The sequence below is a fragment of the Pan paniscus genome, chromosome 4 (genome assembly GCF_029289425.2).
Source record: "Pan paniscus chromosome 4, NHGRI_mPanPan1-v2.0_pri, whole genome shotgun sequence".
Classification (NCBI taxonomy): Eukaryota; Metazoa; Chordata; class Mammalia; order Primates; family Hominidae; genus Pan; species Pan paniscus.
In genome coordinates, this window is record NC_073253.2 from 151,995,348 (window position 1) to 152,019,614 (window position 24,267).

Sequence of the window (24,267 nt, forward strand, 5' to 3'; positions counted from 1 at the left end):
CTCCCTCACCGCATCCTTCATGGCGGCCGGACTGGCTGGGGGAGCCCTAGGTCACACCCTCATAGAAAGTAACAAGCTGTACCAACAATTTGCCGTTGCTATGGAGAAGTCAGCTGAGTCCCTTGCCTCCCTCCAGCGGCAGCTCACGTCCCTAGCACAGGTAACCTTGCAGAACCGGAGGGCCTTAGACCTACTCACTGCTGAAAAAGGGGGTACGTGTATGTTTCTAAAGGAAGACTGTTGTTTCTACATAAATGAATCAGGGCTTGTGGAAGACCGGGTCCAACAGTTACGCAAGTTAAGCACAGAAGTAAGAACACGGCAGTTTGCTTCAGCTGCAGACCAATGGTGGAACTCATCTATGTTTTCTCTGTTAGCCCCCTTCCTTGGACCCCTGCTGAGTCTACTATTTCTGCTTACCGTAGGACCTTGTGTTGTTAACAGAATTTTGCGGTTCGTTAGAGAAAGGTTTGACACTGTACAACTCATGGTACTCAGAGCCCAATACCAACATGTAAACGCTGAAACAGAATCAGACTTATAAGACCCAAGATTGGCTCTAAAAATACCTGAAAAGAAGAGGGGGGAAATGAAAGGAGCCAGGCACATTCCTCAGCCCCGAGCTCAAAACAAACAAGCCCAGTACAAACACATCCCATCCTCCCATCCCACCACATATCGCCATATATCTCTCAAACTTCCTGAGCCCAGTACAAACACCACCAGGAAAGTCTCCGATAAGGGGACAGCCGTTTAAAGTTTTACTGAAAGAGCGGGAACCAAAAGAATTCCTTTGTTCCCCTGTAACTTTCAGGCTATAAAAAGCAAACACTCGCATTGTTCGGGGCCCTCTTGTATGCAGTGAAATGGAGGGACCAGGTTCGAACTTGTAGTAAAGATCCTTGCCGCTTGGCTTTGACTCTGGACTCTGGTGGTCTTCTTTGGGGAACAAACGGTCTGGGCACAACAGAACAAGAGAGAAGGATGAAGTATGGGGACTCCTGAGTATGCCAGGGATGCTAAATAAGCTTATTTTGCCTTCCAATATTGAGTTCCTAGAGGGCTATTTTGAAAGGATTCTGAGGCCATGTCTGGACTTTGCAGAAAAGAGCAGTATGATGTCTGAAGTCTGCAAACTGCATGGGAAGGGTGGCATTTGCCCTTTCTGAGTTATTGAGTTGCGGAAAGACTATACTCATTGTTTAATTCCATTCAGACACCTTGTTTGCTTTCGTTTTCTCATTCTTCCTGGTAGAGCCATATCAATCCCAAGCAGCTACTGTGTCTTTATTGCCAAAACCTCTGAGTGGAGCCTCTGGAGGGTTCCATGCAAATACTGGTATTCTTTCAGAGATTCTTACAGTCATGTAGCATTCTTTTCTGTTTTTGTTTTTTTTTATAAAGACAGCATCTGACTTTTGTTTGTATGTTTTATAGAGACAGGGTCTCATCATGTTGCCTAGGCTGGTCTCAAACGATCCTCCTGCCTCAGCCTCCCAAAGTACTGGGATGACAGGCATGAGCTATAGTGCCCAGGCTCACGCAGCATTCTTAAATGACAGCTAGAATAGACTTGGCTGAGGGAACTGAGGTAAATATTAGGAATATTGATTGAGATACAGAAGTAAATACAGTATCTCCATGCCCCTTGACCACTGATTGACCTTACATTTGGGATGTGATCCAAACTAGTCAAGAGAATCCTTCTTTAGGATTTTGTAATTTGAAGCTAGAGAAAGAAACTGTCTCTTTTGGGATAGCATTAGGAGACATACCTAATGTTAAATGAAGAGTTAATGGGTGCAGCACACCAACATGGCACATGTATACATATGTAACTAACCTGCACGTTGTGCACATGTACCCTCAAACTTAAAGTATAATAAAAAAATAAAAATAAAAATAAATAAATAAATAAAAATAAATAAAACAGTGTTCTGGGCCATATGAATCAAAAAAAAAAAAAAAAGAAAAAGAAAGAAACTGTCTCTTTTGTTTCTTGGGTTCCTAAATCGGCTTGGGTAAAGCCTAAAACTGTTGCAGCAATGCCACTGTCCATACCTTTCCCTGTACCTGATGCAAGAATGAATCTAATCTGAAGAAGCAAAAACTGGGGCTAGCCCATATAGAGAAACATTGCACAGAAAGCAAGAGTAAGAGGGCAGATGACTTTATGAATTTTGAGGATTGCCCTACTCACAGACTTTTCAGTTATGTGAACCAATAAATTCCTTTCGCGGAAGCCAGTGTCTGTCATTTCAAATTCAAAAAAAAATCTAATTTCCTTAGGACAACACCTAATGATCAGTCTCAAATTCTAGAGACGGGCCTAACTTTGATGTTCTTCAGGAATCCTCATCTCTTCGGCAGCCTCCCACCCACTGCCACAGATTCCATAAGCTAGAAACAAAGTTTTTCATTTTACATTAGAAATGGATTTCATACCAGTCATCTGTATCTTTTGTACTGCATGGAGCCCAGATTAAAACTCACATAAATTCACAGGAGACCAAATATACCTGTTAGTGATGACTGCTGTACATCAAAGAAAATGACTGAGGCAAATCTCCATCATTGTGGAGGTTTATTTTGCCAAGGTTGAGGATGTGCCTGGGAAAAAGACACAAGCCACAGTAGAATCTGTAGCCTGTTCTTTTTCCAAAGAGGATTTTGAAGGCTTCAATATTTAAAGGGGAAAAGCAAGCAGGAGGGGAAAGCGGAAAGAAAAAAAGGGGGAAGGCTATAGTCACACTCTTGTGAGGCTTTGATTAGGCTTACTTAGCCCATATGTTGCACGTGAAAAGGAGGGGGTAGAAGAAACAATTATGTATTCATCTCATACTCAGTAAGTCTGAATTTTTACATAAGATAAACAGTAGAGGATGCAGTCAAATATGTATTCATCTTGGGGCGGGAGGGACAATTTCTAGTCTCCCCTTGTTCCATATTTGTAAAGATAAGCTGTTCATTTACATTGTCAGTGTGAGGGGGGCCCCCTGTGGAGACACGTGGCCTTCTATCTGTAGCTATCAGTTTAGGAACAAAAGGAATGGCAGGTTTTTGGGTATTTTTGTGACTCAGCTTCCAAGCTTAACTTTTCCCTTTGGCATAGTGAATTTGGGGTCCTGATATTTTATTTTCCTTTCACACTGTATATAGATGGCTAAAATGGGAGAGAAATTACATGAAGCCATTTTGAAAGAAAAGAAAACAGAAAAATATTCATATGATTCCTAGCCACCTCTTTCAGTCTCTAGAAACATCCTAGGGAAATGACAAAATTCCAAAACAATCCTATTTTTCTGAAAAACAATTTTGGAAAAGAACAGGAAAGCCTGCTCCTCCCAGTGATGGCACTGCTTTAATTAGCCTGTAAGGGTTCTGTCTGGTCACTGCAACCCTTTTCTAATAATGCACATGTCTCATTGGCTTCCTTAGGCTAGTGTTTTGTCAGCTCTGTTTCCTGTATCCCATGAATTGTGTTAAGATGCAGCAGAGAGACTTTGTCAGGAAAAAAGGGGAATGCAATAGGACCTCTGTCCTCTTGCTGCCTTGCATCAACCAGAATCTCTCTTTTAAAAAATTATCTTTTATGTAGTGGGCTCCCAAAGAAAACTGAAGGGAAAAAGGATTTGGACTGTCTAAAAAATTTAGAAACTAGCTGCTTTAACTATATAAATAGCATAAATCCAGGTAATGCATTTTTAACCCAGATGTTGAAGGTCTTAGATAATGGAAGAAGGTACCACTGCTTTTACATAGATGAAAGTACTTCTGGCACCATAAATTGCGTTCAATGTATTAATCCAAAAGCATCACCCCATGTCTGCCAACCCCCTTTATTAGAAAATAAGATTCTGTTAATCTTGCTTTCCAGAGTATGCACCAACCGATGAGTTCTGCATTTATTAAGAAGTAAAATAAAGATTGAGACAGGGCACTAGTGATGCCTCTGGGGTTTCCATCACTTGGGCTTATCATCAGTCTTATGTGAAATTCCACCTTTGAGATCAGAAGTTCAGCATGCAAATAAACCTCTATTGTTCCAACACAGAGACCTCCACACATAAGTAACATTTCAAGGCATTCTCTTTACATGTAATCAATAATACAAAAAACACCTGGGCTCACACTCTTTGATACAAAGGAGAGGTAGAAAGAGGCTACCAGGAAACATTGGTATGACAAGCCTTTAAATACATTATGCTTTTAATAGAACTATTCCCCAATACATCAGGAACTAAAGTTATTGTGATCTTGTTAATTTTACAATTCTGTCCTTTTCCATAACCAAAAAAGGCCTTAAAAGAAAAAGACGAACCTCTAATTCTTCATCTTACTCCTCATCTTCAAAGCAGACTTTCTTTTCTCCCTTGCATTTAGATTCCATTCTTCTGCTTGAGTAGTAAGTTCAGGGAATTTTCAAAGAGACAAAAGCTACTCAAAAGAATATAAATGTCAAACACATGTAAATTTCTCCTGCTCCATTTTTCCCCAAGTTAGGAATGTCCTTTGTTGTCTCCTGGTATGTTTCAGCTGGCTGACATCTCTGGTTGAGGAGCAATCATCCAGGCAGCATCCTTACAATGTAATGACAATCAGTTACCAAAAATGTGCAGGCACTGATAACAGGATTCAGAAGGGTCAGAAATGAATGTAAGAAAATAGATATTTCAAACAAGTGCACAGCAGCTGCTGCCGACCTTGGCTTAAGATTGCATCCAAAACGTTTATTAATTTTCTTCTCTAAAACAAAGGGAAGCCAAATGAAATCCTGATAAAGGGTCATTGTGAAGAGGGGGAGAACACTTTACCGTTTAAATGGTATTCCTGCAGTTAAATTAAATTCTTCCAAAAACATCTTTTCTCCCACTTGTTCAGCCAAGAAGAGGGAGGTGTTAAGGAGGAGGAAAGACATATCTTCAAATTTATACCTTCTCTGAGGACGATTCTACAGTTTTTACACAGTAAAAACTAAACCAGGTACATGTAAAAAACAGATACACAAAAATATTCAGGAAACCCATTAAGAACAATACCAAGAATTTATCCCAATTGGATATCCTGTCAAAGCGATAACAAGTATGCAAATATGAAAGCAGCTGCAGCAGCTAAATTTACTGAGTGCCTACTATACTGAGGCACCCTTTTAATTCAAAATGATTCTGCAAGCTAGGTAATACCCTTCATCTTGCAGGTGAAAAATCAAAGGCTTAAATAAGTTAACTTGTTTATGGTCAAGCATTTAATATGAGGGGTCCAGGATTTAAAAGTAACTTGACTCTATAACCAGGAATAATCTTTGTGCTGTCTACTTAAAAAAAAAAAGAGAAAAGATAAGTTGGGAAACCAGAATGGGGAGGGCCCTAGAGATCTCGTCACATGAAAGAACTTTAGCCATGTAATTTAGAGAGAAGAAGCTTGACAGGCTTTATAGAAGCTGTGGGAAAATATCTGAAAGGCCACCATATGGGTGAGGAGAGACTTCCTTTTAATACATATGTTTCATTAAAAACAAACAATAATTTGTAGGTTGTACTTCTAGCTGTCACAGAGAAGTTTCATTCACAGTAAACTCCCCACTGAAAACAACTATAAAATCTAGGAAAAATTAACATTATAAAAAAAACTGTTTACATTAATCAGAGAATAAATAAAGCAGCCGGGATTCAATAGATCAAGATCCTGGAGACAAGGAAAATGTATTGAGAAAATCTCTATATTCATTATTTTTTTCCCTCCATAATGCTCTTGCCAATTTTTAGAGAAAAGCATAGAGGCAGATCAGAAATTAGCAATCAAGAGATTCTGGCAACCTCACTGAATTGGAAAAATCAAAATAAATGAGCTCAGGGCTACCCAGGAAGCTGGGATTAAACGGAAAATAAAAACATTTCTAGATAAACGTCCCTAAAAGTGTGATAATTTGTCATTAGTAGAGTTGTTACAGTAAAGGGGTCTCGATCCAGAACCCATGAGAGGGTTCTTGGATCTTGCACAAGAAAGAATTCAGGGTGAATCCGTAAAGTGAAAGCAAGTTTATTAGAAAAGTAAAAGCATAAAAGAATGGCTACTCCACAGACAAAGCAGCTCTGAGGGCTGATGGTTGCCCATTTTTATGGTTATTTCTTGAAGCTATGCTAAACAAGAGGTAGATTATTCAGGATTCCCCTTTTCAGACCATATAAGATAACTTCCTGATGTTGCCATTTCATTTGTAAACTGTCATAGTGCTGGTGGGAGTGTAGCAGTGAGGACAACCAGAGGTTGCTCTTGAGGCCATCTTGGTTTTGGTGGATTTTAGCTGGCTTCTTTACGGCAAGCTGTTTTATCAGCAAGGTCTTTACGGCCTGTATTTTGTGCCAATCTCCTATCTCATCCTATGACTTAGAATACCTTAACCATCTGGGAATGCAGCCCAGTAGGTCTCAGCCTCATTTTACCCAGCCCCTATCTAAGACGGAGCTGCTCTGGCTTACACACCTCTGACAAAGTGACATTAGAAAACTACTAAAGGAGGTTCTTTCAGCAGAAGGAAGACGATTCCTGGTAGAAGAACACTTGCAGAAAATAAGAGTAAATACATGGATAAATTTAAATAAATGTTGACTACTATAAGTCATCTTGTGCAAATAAATTATACACACACAAATACAGTATATTTTATATATAATTTAAACATATGACAATAACACAAAAAATGGGAGAATGGTAAATACAGTTAAAGTTTTTAAGGTTTGATTTATCCTAGAAATAGTAAAATTAAAATTTGAAGTAGTCTAGGTCAAAAATTTATCTTGTTTAGGATAGAACAAAAATATAATTTTAAAATGTATAGTTGTAAAATAAAACTTTAAAAAGAGAAGATGCTGATCACACCCAAGGCAGGAGGATTGCTTGAGCCCAGGAGTTTGAGACCAGCCCAGGCAGCATGATGAGACTCTGTCTCTGCAAAAAAAAAAAAAAAATTAACCAAGCATGGTGGTACATGCTAGTGGTCCCAGCTACTGAGGAGGTGGAAGTGGGAGGATTACTTGAACCCAGGGGATTGAGGCTGCAGTAAGCCATATCTTGCCACTGTCATCCAGCCTGGGCAACAAGCAAGACTCTTAAAAAAAAGAGAGAGAGAGAGAAAGAAGACAATAGAGGAAAAAGACTAATATTAAAATATTTGATTAAAAGACTAAAAGAGCAGAAAAAATTATAACAGCTGGGACACATAGAAAGCACAGTAAGATAACAGATTTAAACCTCAATATATCAGCAATTACATTAAACATAAATGGACATTAAATATCTTTTAAAAACACAAACATGGCCATATCGGGAAATAACAAAGAAAAATAACTATACCAAATGTTGTTTGCAGGAGACATATCTAATAAATAAGAACCAGAGGGGGCAAAAAAGAAGATCCTTGCAAATACAAATCGAAAGAAAGCTGCCATAGGTATACTAACATGAAACCAAGAAGATTTCAAGATGAGAAGTATTATTACCAATAAAAAGGCAGAGCTTGTAACAAAAAAAGGTTAATTTTGGTAGAACATAACTGTGTATACCCCTAATAACATAGGCTCAAGATATATAAATCACTAACTGATCAAACTAAAAGGAGAAACAAAAATATACATTTATAGGGTTGAGAACAGCTCCCATCTCAGTAACTGATAGAACAAAAAGAAAAATAAAAAGAGAAGACAGCAGAATAGGAATAGCTCTGGTCTGCAGCTCCCAGCGTGATTGACACAGAAGACAGGTGACTTCTGCGTTTCCAACTGAAGTACCTGGTTCATCTCATTGGGACTGGTTGGACAGTGGGTGCAGCCCACAGAGGGCGAGCCAAAGCAGGGTGGGGCGTCACCTCACCCAGGAAGCACAAGGGGTTGGGGGATTTCCCTTTCCTAGCAAAGGGAAGCCATGACAGACTACCTGGAAAAACAGGATATTCCTGCTCAAATACTGTGCTGTTCCCAAGGTCTTAGCAACCGACAAACAAAGTGATTCTCTCTAGTGCCTGGCTAGGCAGCTCCCATACCCACAGAGCCTTGCTCACTGCTAGCACAGCAGTCTGAGATCAATCTGCAAGATGGCAGCCTGGCTGGGGGAGGGGCCTCCACCACTACTGAGGCTTGAGTAGGTAAATAAGGCAGCCAGGAAGCTGGAACTGGGCAGAGCCCACCGCAGCTCAACAAGGCCTACTGCCTCTAGACTCCACCTCTGTGGGCAAGGCATAGCTGAACGAAAGGCAGCAAACACCTTCTGCAGACTTAAACTTCCCTGTCTGACAGCTCTGAAGAGAGCAGTGGTTCTCCCAGCATGGCGTTTGAGCTCTGAGAACGGACAGACTGCCTCCTCAAGTGGATCCCTGACCACTGTGTAGCCTAACTGGGAGACAACTCCCAGTAGGGGCCGACAGACACCTCATATAGGTGGCTGCCCCTCTGGGGTGAAGCTTCCAGAAGAAGGATCAGGCAGCAATATTTGCTGTTCTGAAATATTTGCTGTTCTGAAGCATCTGCTGGTGATACCCAGGCAAACAGGGTCTGGAGTGGAACTCCAGCAAACTCCAACAGACCAGTAGCTGAGAGACCTAACTGTTAGAAGGAAAACTAACAAACAGAAAGGAATAGCATCAACATCAACAAAAAGGTCATCTACACCAAAACTCCATCTGTAGGTCACCAACATCAAAGACCAAAGGTAGATAAAACCACAGAGATGGGGAGAAACCAGAGAGGAAAAGCTGAAAATTCTAAAAACCAGAGTGCCTCTTCTCCTTCAAAAGATTGCAGCTCCTCACCAGCAACGGAACAAAGCTGGATGGAGAATGACTTTGATGAGCTGACACAAGTAGACTTCAGAAGGTTGGTAATAACAAACTTCTCCGAGCTAAATGAGGATGTTCAAACCCATCGTGGGGAAGCTAAAAACCTTGAAAAAAGATTAGATGAATGGCTAACTAGAATAAACAGCATAAAGACCTTAAATGACCTGATGGAGCTGAAAAACACAGCACAAGAACTTCATGACGCATGCACAAGATTCAATAGCCGATTCGATCAAGTAGAAGAAAGGGTATCAGTGATTGAAGATCAAATTAATGAAATACAGCAAGAAAACAAGGTAAGAGAAAAAAGAATAAAAAGAAATGAACAAAGCCTCCAAGAAATATGGGACTATGTGAAAAGACCAAACCTACGTTTGATTGGTGTACCTGAAAGTGTTAGGAGAATGGAACCAAGTTTGAAAACACTCTTCAGGATACTGTCCAGGAGAACTTCCCCAGCATCGCAAGGCAGGCCAACATTCAAATTCAGGAAACACAGAGAACACCACAAAGATACTCCTTAAGAAGAGCAACCCCAAGACACATAATCGTCAGATTCACCAAGGTTGAAATGAAGAAAAAAGTGTTAAGGGCAGCCAGAGAGAAAGGTCGAGTTACCCACAAACGGAAGCCCATCAGACTAACAGCAGATCTCTCAGCAGAAACCCCACAAGCCAGAAGACAGTGGGGGCCAATATTCAACATCCTTAAAGAAAAGAATTTTTGCCAGGTGCAGTGGCTTACGCCTGTAATCCCAGCAATTTGGGAGGCCAAGGTGAGTGGATCATGAGGTCAGGAGATCGAGACCATCCTGGCTAACACGGTGAAACCCTGTCTCTACTAAAAATACAAAAAGAAAATTAGCCGGGCATGGTGGCGGGCACCTGTAGTCCAAGATACTCGGGAGGCTGAGGCAGGAGAATGGCATGAATCCAGGAGGTGGAGCTTTCAGTGAGCTGACATTGCACCACTACACTCCAGCCTGGGAGACAGAGCGAGACTCCATCCCAAAAAAAGAAAAGAATTTTCAACCCAGAATTTCATATCCAGACAAACTAAGCTTCATAAGTAAAGGAAAAATAAAATCCTTTATAGACAAGCAAATGCTGAGAGATTTTGTCACCACCAGGCCTGCCTTACAAGAGCTCCTGAAGGAAGCACTAAACATGGAAAGAAACAACCCATACCAGCCACAGCAAAAACATGGCAAATTGTAAAGACCATCGATGCTATGAAGCAACTGCATCAATTAATGGGCAAAATAACCAGTGAACATCATAGTGACAGGATCAAATTCACACATAACAATATTAACCTTAAATATAAATGGGCTAAATGCCCCAATTAAAAGACACAGACTGGCAAATTGGAGAAAGAGTCAAGACATCAGTGTGCTGTATTCAGGACACCCATCTCACGTGCAGAGACACACATAGGCTCAAAATAAAGGGATGGAGGAAGATCTACCAAGCAAATGGAAAGCAAAAAAAGCAGGGGTTGCAATCCTAGTCTCTGATAAAACAGACTTTAAACCAACAAAGATCAAAAGAGACAAACAAGGCCAATACAGAATGGTAAAGTGATCAAGTCAACAAGAAGAGCTAACTATCCTAAATATATATGCACCCAATACAGGAGCACCCAGATTCATAAAGCAAGTCCTTAGAGACCTACAAAGAGACTTAGACTCCCACACAATAATTATGGGAGACTTTAACACCCCACTGTCAATATTAGACAGATCAAGGAGACAGAAGGTTAACAAAGATACACAGGACCTGAACTCAGCTCTGCAACAAGCAGACCTAATAGACATCTACAGAACTCTCCACCCCAAATCAACAGAATATACACTCTTCTCAGCACCACATCACACTTATTCTAAAATTGACCACGTAATTGGAAGTAAAGCACTCCTCAGCAAATGTAAAATAATAGAAATCACAACAAACTGTCTCTCAGACCACAGTGCAATCAAATTAGAACTCAGGATTAAGAAATTCACTCAAAACGGTACAACTACATGGAAACTGAACACCTTGTTCCTGAATGACTACTGGGTAAATAACGAAATGAAGGCAGAAATAAAAGATGTTCTTTGAAACCAATGAGAACAAAGACACAACATACCAGAATCTCTGGGGCACATTTAAAGCAGTGTGTAGAGGGAAATTTATAGCACTAAATGCCCACAAGAGAAAACAGGAAAGATCTAAAATTGACACCCTAACATTACAATTAAAAGAACTAGAGAAGCAAGAGCAAACAAATTCAAAAGCTAGCAGAAGGCAAGAAATAACTAAGATCAGAACAGAACTGAAAGAGATGGAGACACAAAAAACCCTTCAAAAAAATCAATGAATCTAGGAGCTGGTTTTCTGAAAAGATCAATGAAATTGATAGACTGTTAGCAAGACTAATAAAGAAGAAAAGAGAGAAGAATAGATGCAATAAATGATAAAGGGGTATCACCACCAATCCCACAGAAATACAAACTACCATCAGAGAATTCTATAAATGCCTCTATGCAAATAAACTAGAAAATCTAGAAGAAATGAATAAATTCCTGGACACATACACCTTCCCAAGACTAAACCAGGAAGAAGTTGAATCTCTGAATAGACCAATAACAGGCTCTGAAATTGAGGCAACAATTAATAGCCTACCAACCAAAAAAACTCCAGGACCAGACGGATTCACAGCCAAATTCTACCAGAGGTACAAAGAGGAACTGGTACCATTTCTTCTGAAACTATTCCAATGAACAGAAAAAGAGGGAATCCTCTCTAACTCATTTTATGAGGCCAACATCATCCTGATACCAAAGCCTGGCAGAGACACAACAAAAAACAGAGAATTTTAGATGAATATCCCTGATGAACATTGATGTGAAAATCCTCAATAAAATACTGGCAAACCGAATCCAGCAGCACATCAAAAAGCTTATCCACCATGATCAAGTGGGCTTCATCCCTGGGATGCAGGGCTGGTTCAACATACCCAAATCAATAAATATAATCCATCACATAAAAAGAACCAATGACAAAAACCAAATGATTATCTCAATAGATGCAGGAAAGGCCTTCAACAAAATTCAACAGTACTTCATGCTAGAAACTCTCAATAGGCCAGGCGTGGTGGCTCACGCTTGTAATCCCAGCACTTTGGGAGGCCAAGGCAGGCAAATCACGAGGTCAGGAGTTTGAAACAATCCTGGCTAAAACGGTGAAACCCCTTCTATACCAAAAATACAAAAAAAATTAGCTGGGCATGGTGGCGGGCAACTGTAGTCCCAGCTACTTGGGAGGCTGATGCAGGAGAATGGTGTGAACCCAGGAGGCGGAGCTTACAGTGAGCTGAGATTGCACCACTGCACTCCAGCCTGGATGACAGAGTGAGACTCCATCTCAAAAAAAAAAAAAAAAAAACCTCTCAATAAACTAGGTATTGATGGAATGTATCTCAAAATAATAAGTTATTTTTTACAAACTCACAGCCAATATCATACTGAATGGGCAAAAACTGGAAGCATTCCCTTTGACAACCAGCACAAGATTGGGATGCCATCTCTCACCACTCCTATTCAACATAGTGCTGGAAGTTCTGGCCAAGGCAATCAGGCAGGAGAAAGAAATAAAGGGTATTCAATTATGAAAAGAGGAAGTCAAATTGTCCCTGTTTGCAGATGACATGATTGTATATTTAGAAAACCCCATCGTCTCAGCCCAAAATCCCCCTAAGCTGATAAGCAACTTCAGCAAAGTCTCAGGATACAAAACCAATGTGCAAAAATCACAAGCATTCCTATACACCATTAACAGACAAACAGAGAGCCAAATCGTGAGTGAACTCCCATTCACAATTGCTACAAAGAGAATAAAATACCTAAGAAAGCAACTTACAAGGGATGTGAAGGACCTCTTCAAGGAGAACTACAAACCACTGCTCAATGAAATAAAATTGGACACAAACAAATGGAAGAATATTCCATGCTCACGGATAGGAAGAATCAATATCATGAAAATGTCCATAGTACCTAACATAATTTATAGATTCAATGCCATCCCCATTAAGCTACCAATGACTTTCTTCACAGAATTGGAAAAATCTACTTTAAAGTTCATAGGGAACCAAAATAGAGCCCGCATTGCCAAGACAATCCTAAGCAAAAAAAACAAAGCTGGAGGCATTATGCTACCCGACTTCAAAATATACTTCAACGCTACAGTAACCGAAACAGCATGGTACTGGTACCAAAACAGAGAGATAGACCAACGTAACAGAATAGAGGCCACGGAAATAACACCACACATCTACAACCATCTGATCTTTGACAAACCTGACAAAAACAAGAAATGGGGAAAGGATTCCCTATTTTATTAATGGTGCTGGGAAAACTGGCTAGCCATAGTAGAAAGCTGAAACTGGATCCCTTCCTTACACCTTATACAAAAATTAATTCAAGATGGATTAAAGACTTAAATGTTAGACCTAAAACCATAAAAACCCTAGAAGAAAATCTAGGCATTACCATTCAGCACATAGGCTTGGGCAAGGACTTCATGACTAAAACACCAAAAGCAATGGCAACAAAAGCCAAAATAGACAAATGGGATCTAATTAAACTAAAGAGCTTCTGCACAGCAAAAGAAACTACCATCAGAGTGAACAGGCAACCTACAGAATGGGAGAAAATGTTTGCAATCTACCCATCTGACAAAGGGCTAATATCCAGAATCTACAAAGAACTCAAACAAATTTACAAGAAAAAAAACAAACAACCCCATCAAAAAGTGGGCAAAGGATATGAACAGACATTTTTCAAAAGAAGACATTTATACAGCCAGGAGACACATGAAAAAATGCTCATCATCACTGGTCATCAGAGAAATGCAAATCAAAACCACAATGAGATACCATCTCACCCCCGTTAGAATGGCGATCATTAAAAAGTCAGGAAACAACAGATACTGGAGAGGACATGGAGAAATAGGAAACCTTTTACACTGTTGGTGGGAGTGTAAATTTGTTCAACCATTGTGGAAGACAGTGTGGTGATTCCTCAAAGATCCAGAACTAGAAATACCATTTGACCCAGGAATCCCATTACTGGGTATCTACCCAAAGGATTATAAATCATGCTACTATAAAGACACATGCACATGTGTGTTTATTGCAACTTAAAACCTAGATGACAGGTTGATAGGCACAGCAAACCACCATGGCTCATGTATACCTATGTAACAAAACCTGCACATTCTGTACATGTATCCCAGAACTTAAAGTATAATTTTTAAAAAAATTATATATATGTATTTAAAAGTTAAAAAATAAAATAGAAGACAGTATTAGCAATAGCAAAGAAAATAGCAAAAAAAAAAAAAAAAAAAAAAACCCAAATGTCCATCAATGATAGACTGGATTAAGAAAATGTGGAACATATACACTGTGGAATACTATGCAGCCATATAAAAGGATGAGTTCATGTCCTTTGCAGGGACATGGATGAAGCTGGAAACCATCTTTCTCAGCAAACTATACAAGGACAGAAAACCAAAGGCTGCATGTTCTTACTCATCGGTGGGAACTGAACAATGAGATCGCTTGGACACAGGGCAGGGCACATCACATGCTGGGGCCTGTCGGGGGTTAGGGGGCTAGGGGAGGGATAACATTAGGAGAAACACCTAATGTAAATGAGTTTATGGGTGCAGCAAACCAACCTGGCACATATATACCTATGTATCAAACCTGCACATTGTGCAAATGTACCCTAGAACCTAAAGTATAATAATAAAAAAAAATTTAATAAAGAAAAAAAAGAAAAAGAAAAAGGTGTATTTTTGAGCAATCCAATTAACCAATTTGCCCTAACTGGTATGTATATAGAACACTATACCAAACAGCTGCAGAACACACATTCTTTTCAAATGCACATGATACATTTACCAAAATGGGCCATGAAGCCAGAATCAGTACTCTGACCACAGTGGAACTAAGTTAGAAATCAGTAACCAAGAGATAACCAGAAAATCAAATGTTTATAAATTATGGAATTGTTTTCTAAATTACCCTGAAGTCAGAGAAGAAATAACAGAGCAAATTAGAAAATATTTTGAACTGAGTATAGCTATCAGAATTTGTGCAATGTAGATAAAATAGTGCTGACAGAGAAATTTATAAAATCAAACACACACTTTGGAAAAAAACTGAAAAAATTATTTAATAATCTCCTAAAAAGCTAAAAAAGTACAATAAATTAAATGCAAAAAAGTAGAAGGAAATGTTAAAGAGAAAAAAATAAAAAACATACAATTTAAAATTGGTATTTTGGAGATTAATAAAACAGATAAACACCTATCAAGATTCATTAAAAGAAATGTGAGAAAACTATACTTAAAATTTTCAGAAATTAAAAAGGGACATCATTAGAGATCTTAAAATATTTAAAAGTTAAGAACTTCCAGCCTTCAGATAATATGTAGAAGGTCTTGATGGACCATTTCTCCCACTAGATAAACCACAAAAATTACTGGATCATCTTGCCCATCTCCCCCATATTTAAGAGATTGGAGGGTTGCAGATCAAAAATGATCCAAAATTCAATTACAGGGGAGGATAAGGTATTTCTAGCTGAGCAGGTATCAGTGGCGAAATTCTCTTCTGCTGAATTTCCACAGGGGCTGGTGGAAGACTGGGCTTATCACAGTCTGTGGAACTCTGCTATGATACAGGAAAGCCTGCAGACCTTGTGGGCTAGTATAAATGGATTGAAGTCTGTAGGAGTTTCAAATGCAAAGAACTTGTTCTTCTTACCTGCTGAGTTTTCCCCCATGAAACTTTTGGTGAGTGTGTGGAAATGGTATGAAAATGGAATTGGAAAAGCAGAGAGAGGGAACTCTGTAGTCTTCTGGTGATTAGATCCCAAGGTCCTACTAGAGAGAGTAGTTTATAATATATACAGTACAGACCCAGTTAGCCCTAAATACATGTGAAAACACAGATGAAATAAAGCTTACTAAAGCTGTATCCCAGCCACAAATCAGCTCAAATTCTTTCTGGATTATAAAGATTGACCCATTTCCCTAACTTACAGACAAAAGAACACACCCTCCCTTTTAGAAGATAGTATTGTGCTCACTTTGGCAGCACATATACTAAAATTCAAACAAGACACAGAAGATTACCATGGCCCCTGCACAAGGATGACACAAACTCATGAAGCATTTCATATTTTAAAAATTGAGTTCATGTCCTTTGCAGGGACATGGATGAAGCTGGAAGCCATCATTCTCAGCAAACTAACACAGGAACAGAAAACCAAACACCGCATGTTCTCACTCATAAGTGGGAGTTGAACAATGAGAACACATGGACACAGAGATGGGAACATCACAGACCAGGGCCTATCGCCGGGGGTTGGAGGCAAGGGGAGGGAGAGCATTAGGACAAATACCTAATGCGTGCAGGGCTTAAAACCTAGATGACGGGTTCATGGGCACGGCAAACTACCATGGCACATGTATACCTATGTAACAAACCTGTACATTCTGCACATGTATCCCAGAACTTAAAGTATAATTTTTTAAAAAATTATATATATATATATATATATTTAAAAGTTAAAAAAGAATAAGATAGAAGACAGTATTTATACCAAGGGCTGTAGGGTTTTATTTTTAATCATACAATTTCTGGCAGGCAATAAACAGCTGTGAAATAAGTGAAGAAGCGGGATGTACTCCTAATGAAAAGGAAAAAAACCTGAGTAGTAGCAGATCCACTAATGGTTCAAATATCGGAATAAGCAAAGACTTTAAAATAACTATTGAAATATATTAAAGAAATTTGAGGATAAGATTGACAAAATGGATAAAAAGAATGACAATTCCAAAAGATAAAACTGCTAAAATAGAACAAAGTGAAAATTCCAGAACTGAAAAAACAATCTACTGTGCATGAAATTAAAAATGTATTTATAGAGCTAAAGCAGAATGGACACCGCAGAGAAAACAGCATCAGTCATTTTATCCAGGTCATCACAAACTGGTTGAAAATCAAAAATATAGGAAAAATTTTAAGATGCACACATAAAATAAATTATTAAATATAGACATAGAAAATAGATTATATTTAGCAGAACAACAATGAAAATCATGGCTGACCTTCATCAGAAAACAGTGGGTGACAGCTGGGTATAATGGTGTGCACCTCTAGTTCCAGCTACCTGGGAGGCTGAGGCAGGAGAATTACTTGAGCTGAAGAATTCACGTCCAGTCTGAGCAACATAGCAAGATCCTGTCTCAAAAACAAAAAAAGAGAGAAACAATAGAAGACAAAAGACAATGGAATTGACATCTTCAAAGTGCTAAAAGAAAAAAAAACAGAATTCTATAAATGAAGTGCATATAGACATGTTTAAAAAAAACAAAAGGTGAGAAAATGTCACCAGCTTTTGAAGCTAAAAGAAAATAACTCAAGATGAAAGCAAAGATCTGCAGGAAGGAATGAACAATGTCAAAAAGGTCAAATATGTGCATAAACATAAAAGAATACTTTAAATTTTCAAAATTATTGACTATTAGAAACCACAGGCCAGGCACGGTGGCTCACACCTGTAATCTTATCATTTTAGGAGGTCGAGGCAGGTGGATTGCTTGAGCTCAGTAGTTCAAGACCAGCCTGAGAAACATGGTGAAACCCCATCTGTACGAAAAATACAAAAATTAACTGGGTGTGGTGGTGCACACCTGTACTCCGAGCTACTCAGGATGCTGAGGTGAGAGGATGGCTTGAGCCTGGGAGATGGAGGTTGCAGTGAGCTGAGATTGTGCCAGTGCACTCCAGCTTGGGCAACAGAGCAAGAACCTGTCTCAAAACAAAAAAAAAAAACAAAAACAAACAAAAAAGCCAAAGCAAAACACAATAAAGTTTAGTGGTTTATAATATAGACAGAAATAAAATATGTGACATCAATAGCACAACAAACTAGAGAGAGATTAGTGGAATTTTTGTGCAAAGTTTTTACATTGTTTGCAAAGAAGTGAAATACTAATTGATTCTTGTGATAAATTGGGGTGGTAAGTTGAGGATGCATACAGTAATCACTACAGCAGTGGTTCTCAACCTTTGGTAATTCCCCTATCCGGGCCCCAGCCAAGGAACCTTGTCACAACTGGAGTGGGAAGACAGTTGCTACTGCCATCTGCTGGGAAGAGGCTTTGTTTTTATGAAAATTTTGTAGATGAGGAAACAGACTCCTAGAAGTTAAGTAAGTTTCTCTAACACTACCTTTGATAAGGTGAATAGTGGCTCCCCAAAGATGTCCACGTTCTAATCCCCAGAATCTGTGAATATGTTACTTTACATGGGTAAACGGTTTGCAGATGTGTTAAGGATCTCGAGATGGGAAGATTATTCTGGATTATCCTAGTACGTCAAATGTAATCACAAGAGCTTTTATAAGAGGAAGGCGGTTGGGTCAGAGTCAGAGAAGACACATTATGATGAAAGAAGAGGTGACAGAAGGAAGGGGGATAGGTAGACAGACTGAGAATGAATGAAAATGCTACATTTCCAGCTTCGAAGATGGAGGAAGGCACCTCAAGCCAAGGGGTGGAGGCACCGTCTAGAAGCTGGAAAAGGTAAGGAAATGGATTTTCCCTAGAGCCTCATGAGGTAGCACAGCCCTGCTGATACCTTGATCTCAGCCCATTAAAAACCATTTCAGACTTTTGACACAAAGAACTGTAAGGTAATAAAACTGTATTTTCTAACCACTAAGTTTATAATAATTCATTATAGCAGTAATGGGAAATTAATATACCTATCCAACTAGGATTTGCTCCTAGATTTTTCAGTCTATGCCTTTAATCACAAGATGGACATAGCTACCATAATGGGAAGAAAAGCTAAAGCATTTTTCAGAATGTTTTTGCCCTGCAGATATCTCTGATATTGCCTAACTGATCATGGTGTTCCTAAAATTGAAATAGACAGGCAACCTACTAAAGCCTTATTTGATTTGTGGAAGTGTTACCTACAGTGGAAAGAATCCAGCAACCAACGGACTCCTCATAACATGAGAGCTTCCTAAATAATCTTAAATTTAAAATATATATACATATATGTATATATATACGTATATATACATATATGTATATATGTATATTATACACATATATGTATATATATATGTATATATACATATACGTATATTTATGTGTGTGTATATATACACACACACGTGTCAAAAGAAAAACTTCAGCCGAATTAAATTTAAAGGAGTTTAATTGAGCAACGAATGATTTGCAAATCAGGCAGCCCCCAGAATCACCGAAGATTCAGAGAGACTCCAGTGCAGCCACATGGTGGAAGATTTATGGACAGCAAAAGGAAAGTGATATACAGAAAACGGAAGTGAGATACAGAAACAACTGGTTTGGTTACAGCTCCATGTTTGCCTTGTTTGAACATGGTTCAAATAACGTTGGCTACATTTGATTGGCTGAAACTCAGCGACTGGTACAGTTGTGTGTTATGGTCAGTTTATACCTCCACTTGTTATAGTTCACGACGTACAGAAAAATCTTTAGGCTGAACTTAAAGGAGGCAGCTTTAGGCTAAACTTGATTTAACACATGCATACATGTACAAATATACATATGTGCATGTATATATACGATATACACATATTCTATGGATATTTATATAGATAGGCTTACAGATATTCACATATATATGTGTGTATGTAGTGTGTGTGTGTGTGTGTTTCCATGTATATGAGCAAAATGTCTTGAAAAAATACAGAAACTGTTTAGAAAGTTACATCCGAGAAGGGGAACTGAGATCCTAGAGGATAAAGGTGGGAGTTTATTGTTTTGGTTAGATATCCTTTTGTACTTTTTAAATCTTGACCCATGTAAGTATATCGCTGATTTTTTTTAAAAATACACACACAAAATTTAAAAAAAATAAAGAATTCTATTATACTATTGGGGCTAAGAAAATGATACCCCAAAATGAAGGCTTCAGAAGCAGCCCAGAAGCTTCTCTTCCAAAAGTTTCTCTCTGACGTTCTGTTGGCCTGCTATCACTGACCCCTCATTCTATCCTGAGGCTAGCAATAGAAGCTAGAATCTCTCCTCCCCCAAGGTGGATCAAAAAAACCAGAACCACTTTTCCCCAAAGCCAGCCACAGGACTTAAAAATATTGCTCAAACTTTTCCCCCACCTTTCTGTGTAATAATTGACCATACAGAAATTATCTGATCTATCTTGTTTGATTATAGATTGTAAGACCTCCATTCCAGAGAGTGTCCTGCCCCATACTCAGAAGGAAGGAATGCTGCTCAGAGAGGCCAAGAAGAATCTAGACAGACAGGCCTTACTGAGTTTCCCCACTCCGTCTATTAGCATTAGATCTCACACTTTTTGTTCAATCCTATTTCCACACGGCCGTCCATAGTTTGTTGAACCTAAGCATAAAAATGGACAATTTCCCCTGTATCTTTGGGTCTTCATTCTTTAGGCTCCCATGCACATTAATTCATTTGTATGCCTTTTTTTCCGTGAATCTGCCTTTCGTTGGTTATCAGCGAACCTTTGGAGGGCGAAGAAGTTTGCCCTTTGCCTTTGTAATACCTCCATCAGCAAGAGTCAAGAGAGATTCCATGTGTTTTTCCCCAAGACCCTCAACCATTTCCCCCACCCAACCTTCACTGCCTTTCCTTTACTCTCTGCCTTGAGACAGTGAGGCCTAATCACTCTATGCCTTTCATTCCTGTTTCCAGAGGAAGCTCAGACCCTAGGGGAGCCCCCATTTCCCATGGCTCTCTGCACCAGTATAATACCTTCCCCTGCCTCCTCACCTTCCTTCCTTGCTTTATCTTCTCCATAGCATTGATCACTAATCTGGTATTCTATACCTTACTTCCTTATCCAGATCATCACCTGTATCCCTCTAATACAAACTCAGCTCTATCAGGGCAAGGATTCTTGTCTGCCTTGTTCACTCCTGTAGCCAAAGCATGAGTAAGAGTGCCTGGACATACTAGTCTCCCAATGAACACTTAATAACAGAGGAAGAGAGGCAGTGAGTGATCATTGAGTACTATGTTGGGAACCACAGCTTTGCTGGCACTAAAATGAAGAAGAGATGAACAGAGGGAGGTGTATTTCCTATGGCCACCCATCCACCTGCCTGGCAGGGACTAGGTGGAAAGAAGAAACTGCTGTCAAGGCATGTCCCGTTATATGTCAGATCCCTCCACACACTTCCACCTTGCAGCAAGAAAAACGCCTGGAAGCCAACTAGACAAGTGGCAGGGTTTGAAGGATAAGAGCCCTTATGGCTGGGAAACCGCTGATGTGAGAAAGAAAGCACAATTATACTCACATTTGCAACAGGTAGTGGAGCACCATAAGCAACTTAAATACTGACATTTTATTATAGCCTTAAGAGAGAACATAAAAACCTTCAGAAAGAATAACTAAATGTGGCATTTGGTATTTGCCACATCATTTGTGTTAATCATAGAACATTTCTCAGGGGAGGAGCCCCTAACATTTCTTATATGTAAATGTATACTTCATATATAAATGTCTTTATGAGAATATCATCTGTGAAAAGCAAATCATCCAACAAATATTTACTGAGCAGTCTTCTGTGCACCAGGCACTGTGCTAGTCCCTGGGAAAATGACTCACAATAAGATGATGCCCTTATGAAACTTACGTTCTAATAAAGAAGCCCAGCACTAAACAAGACACCCAAACCACAAAGACAGTCATTTCAGACAGTGACTTGTGATGCAAAAGAAACAAATTTGGGGGTCTGGAGATTCCTACTTGAGGATGGGCATGGAGGAAGGCAGAGCAGACACCACTGGGGCCTCCTTGTCCCTCCGACGTCCCTTGGCCATGCACGGCAGCTGCTTGCTCCTCACAATGTGATCCTCAGAACATCAGCAAGGGCATCATCTGGGAGCTTCTAAGAGCTGCAGCATCTCAGGCCTCCTAACAGAACTCTTTAACCAATCTGCATTTTAACAAGATCCCCAGGGTTTGTGAGCACACTAAAGTTTGAAAACTACTCTTCAGGACTGTTTCTAACTGCCCGTATTTGCATATTCCCACTGCTCTTTCTGCATAATGAGGAGCAATCAGAAGTGCTCTCTCCCTCCCCCAGGATCCTGTACCAGTGGAGGGGGTATGTAAATGTTCAAGTCCCTCAGCACTCATAGGGGTAACCCAGAGGCAGCATTTTATGCCTTTCCCAGAGCTTCCCACAGGATGAAGCTTGGTGGCCTGTGGTGGTGGCTGGTGCCTCTTGCCACTGATTTCCCCTGCTACTGCCTTCTGTGCCTCCCAAGCCACCTGCTGCCATCTGCTTGCTTGTCTCAGGGTGCTCCGAGGGGAACGTGAGTAAGATAGGGGCCTCTCTGAAGATGTGAGCTGAGAACTGAAGAATGAAAGAAGCCACCTGGTGAAGAGCTAGGAGAGGTAACAGTCAGTGGAAAGGCTCTGAGGCTGGGAAAAACTGCAGTGCTCAAGGACCAGAATGGAGATCAGAGGCAGGAGTACAGTGGGGAGTCCTGTTGGGGGTGGATACAGAAGTGCAAGAGTAGAGAAGGGAAGAGTAGACATTGATTGCACTAACGCAGTGAGGTGATTGTGGTTTAAACACGTCAGTTGGGAGCACAAGGACCAGAGGCAGGTAGAAGAATGTTGACCTGTTGTAAAGCCAGGGGTGAAAAACAAACTGTGCAAAATATTCACACACACTCAGCAAGCTTTGGATGACTACATAAAATTAAACAAACCCTCCAGTCTTACCTGTCTCTATACTAGGGATGCATAAGCTAATGGCTACACCCCAAAAGTCTGTTCCTTAGGTTAAAATGCCCAGCACTCAGTAACATTTCCTTCTCTAAAAATCTAGAAATTGTTCGAAGAGAAGTTAACTGTTAGGGCTCAGAAAACAACACTTCAAAATGAAGGCCCCAGAAGTAAAAGGTTTTCTTCTGACCTCCTACTCTTCTGTCTCTCAGTCCCATTCTCCCCTGAGGCTAGCCATCGGCACTAGAATCCCTCTTCCCAAGGCTAGTCATAGAAACCAGAACGCTCTTTTATTCCCTGAAGCCAACCATAAAGCCTAAAAATATCACTCTATTTTTCCTCTGCCTTTCTGTGCAAAAACTGGCCGTAAAGACATGATCTGGCCTACCTTGTTTGACTGTAGGTCATATAACCCCATTCCAGAGGGGGTTCCACCCCATACCCAGAAGGACGGAATGCTGCACAGACAGAATCTGATAGACAAGAATCTAGACAAACAGGCCTTGCTGGGTTTCCCCACTCTATTAGCAGTAGATTATACATTTTTGTCCAATCCTATTTCCACACGGCTGTCCATACTTTGTTGAACCTAAGCATAAAAATGGACAGTTGGCCAGGCGTGGTGACTCATGCCTGTAATCCCAGCACTTTGGAAGGCTGAGACGGGTGGATCACGAGGTCAGGAGATCGAGACCATCCTGGCTAACATGGTGAAACCCCGTCTCTACTAAAAATACAAAAAATTAGCCAGGCGTGGTGGCGGGCGCCTATAGTCCCAGCTACTTGGGAGGCTGAGGCAGGAGAATGGTGTGAACCCGGGAGGCGGAGCTTGCAGTGAGCCAAGATCACGCCACTGCACTCCAGCCTGGGGGACAAAGCAAGACTCCGTCTCCAAAAAAAAAAAAAAAAAAAAGGGACAGTTTCCCCTGTATCCTGGGTCTTCATTCTGCAGGCTTCTGTGTATACCCATTAAGTAAATATGTATGCGTTTTCTTCAATAAATCTGCCCTTTAGCTGGGCACAGAGGCTTACGCCTGTAATCCCAACACTTTGGGAGGCTGAGGCAAGAGCCCAGGAGTTTGAGACCAACCTGGGCAACATAGGGAGACCCTAGTTCTACATAAATTAATTTAAAAAAAATAGCCAGCATGGTGGTATGTGCCTGTGGTTCCAGATACTCATGAGACTGAGGCTGCAGTGAGCTGTGATCACACCACTGTACTCTAGCCTGAGCAATAGAGCCTGGGCAAACATAGCGAGATCCTATCTCAAAAAGGAAAAGAAATGAGTTAAAAAAAATTAATCTGCCTTTTGTGAGCTGCTTTTTCAGCAAAACTTCAGAAGGCCAAGGGAACACAACAATAACTACACAACAATAACTAAGATAGACATGAACTCGCTTTCTGACTTTTGTGTTCCTTAATTTAGACTAATTTTCATTCATTTAACAAACATGTATTGGTAGCACCTGTTGGCAGGACCTGTGGATTCCAAGATGGGCCAGATAAGGTTACAGGGGGGAGCAGCTCCAGCTATTATAATTCCACATGATAAGTGTGATAAACACACTATGAACAAAGGGGTATGCAACTACTGAA

The 24,267-nt window shown here is 40.1% G+C and overlaps 1 non-coding gene across 1 annotated transcript; it reads left to right on the top strand.

Annotated features, from left to right (window-relative positions):
- The first annotated feature begins 15,963 nt into the window (after positions 1–15,963).
- Positions 15,964–16,068, top strand: LOC112439892 (U6 spliceosomal RNA). Its single transcript, XR_003028122.2, has one exon. It is a non-coding gene; the product is annotated as a U6 spliceosomal RNA (small nuclear RNA).
- Positions 16,069–24,267: the final 8,199 nt, after the last annotated feature.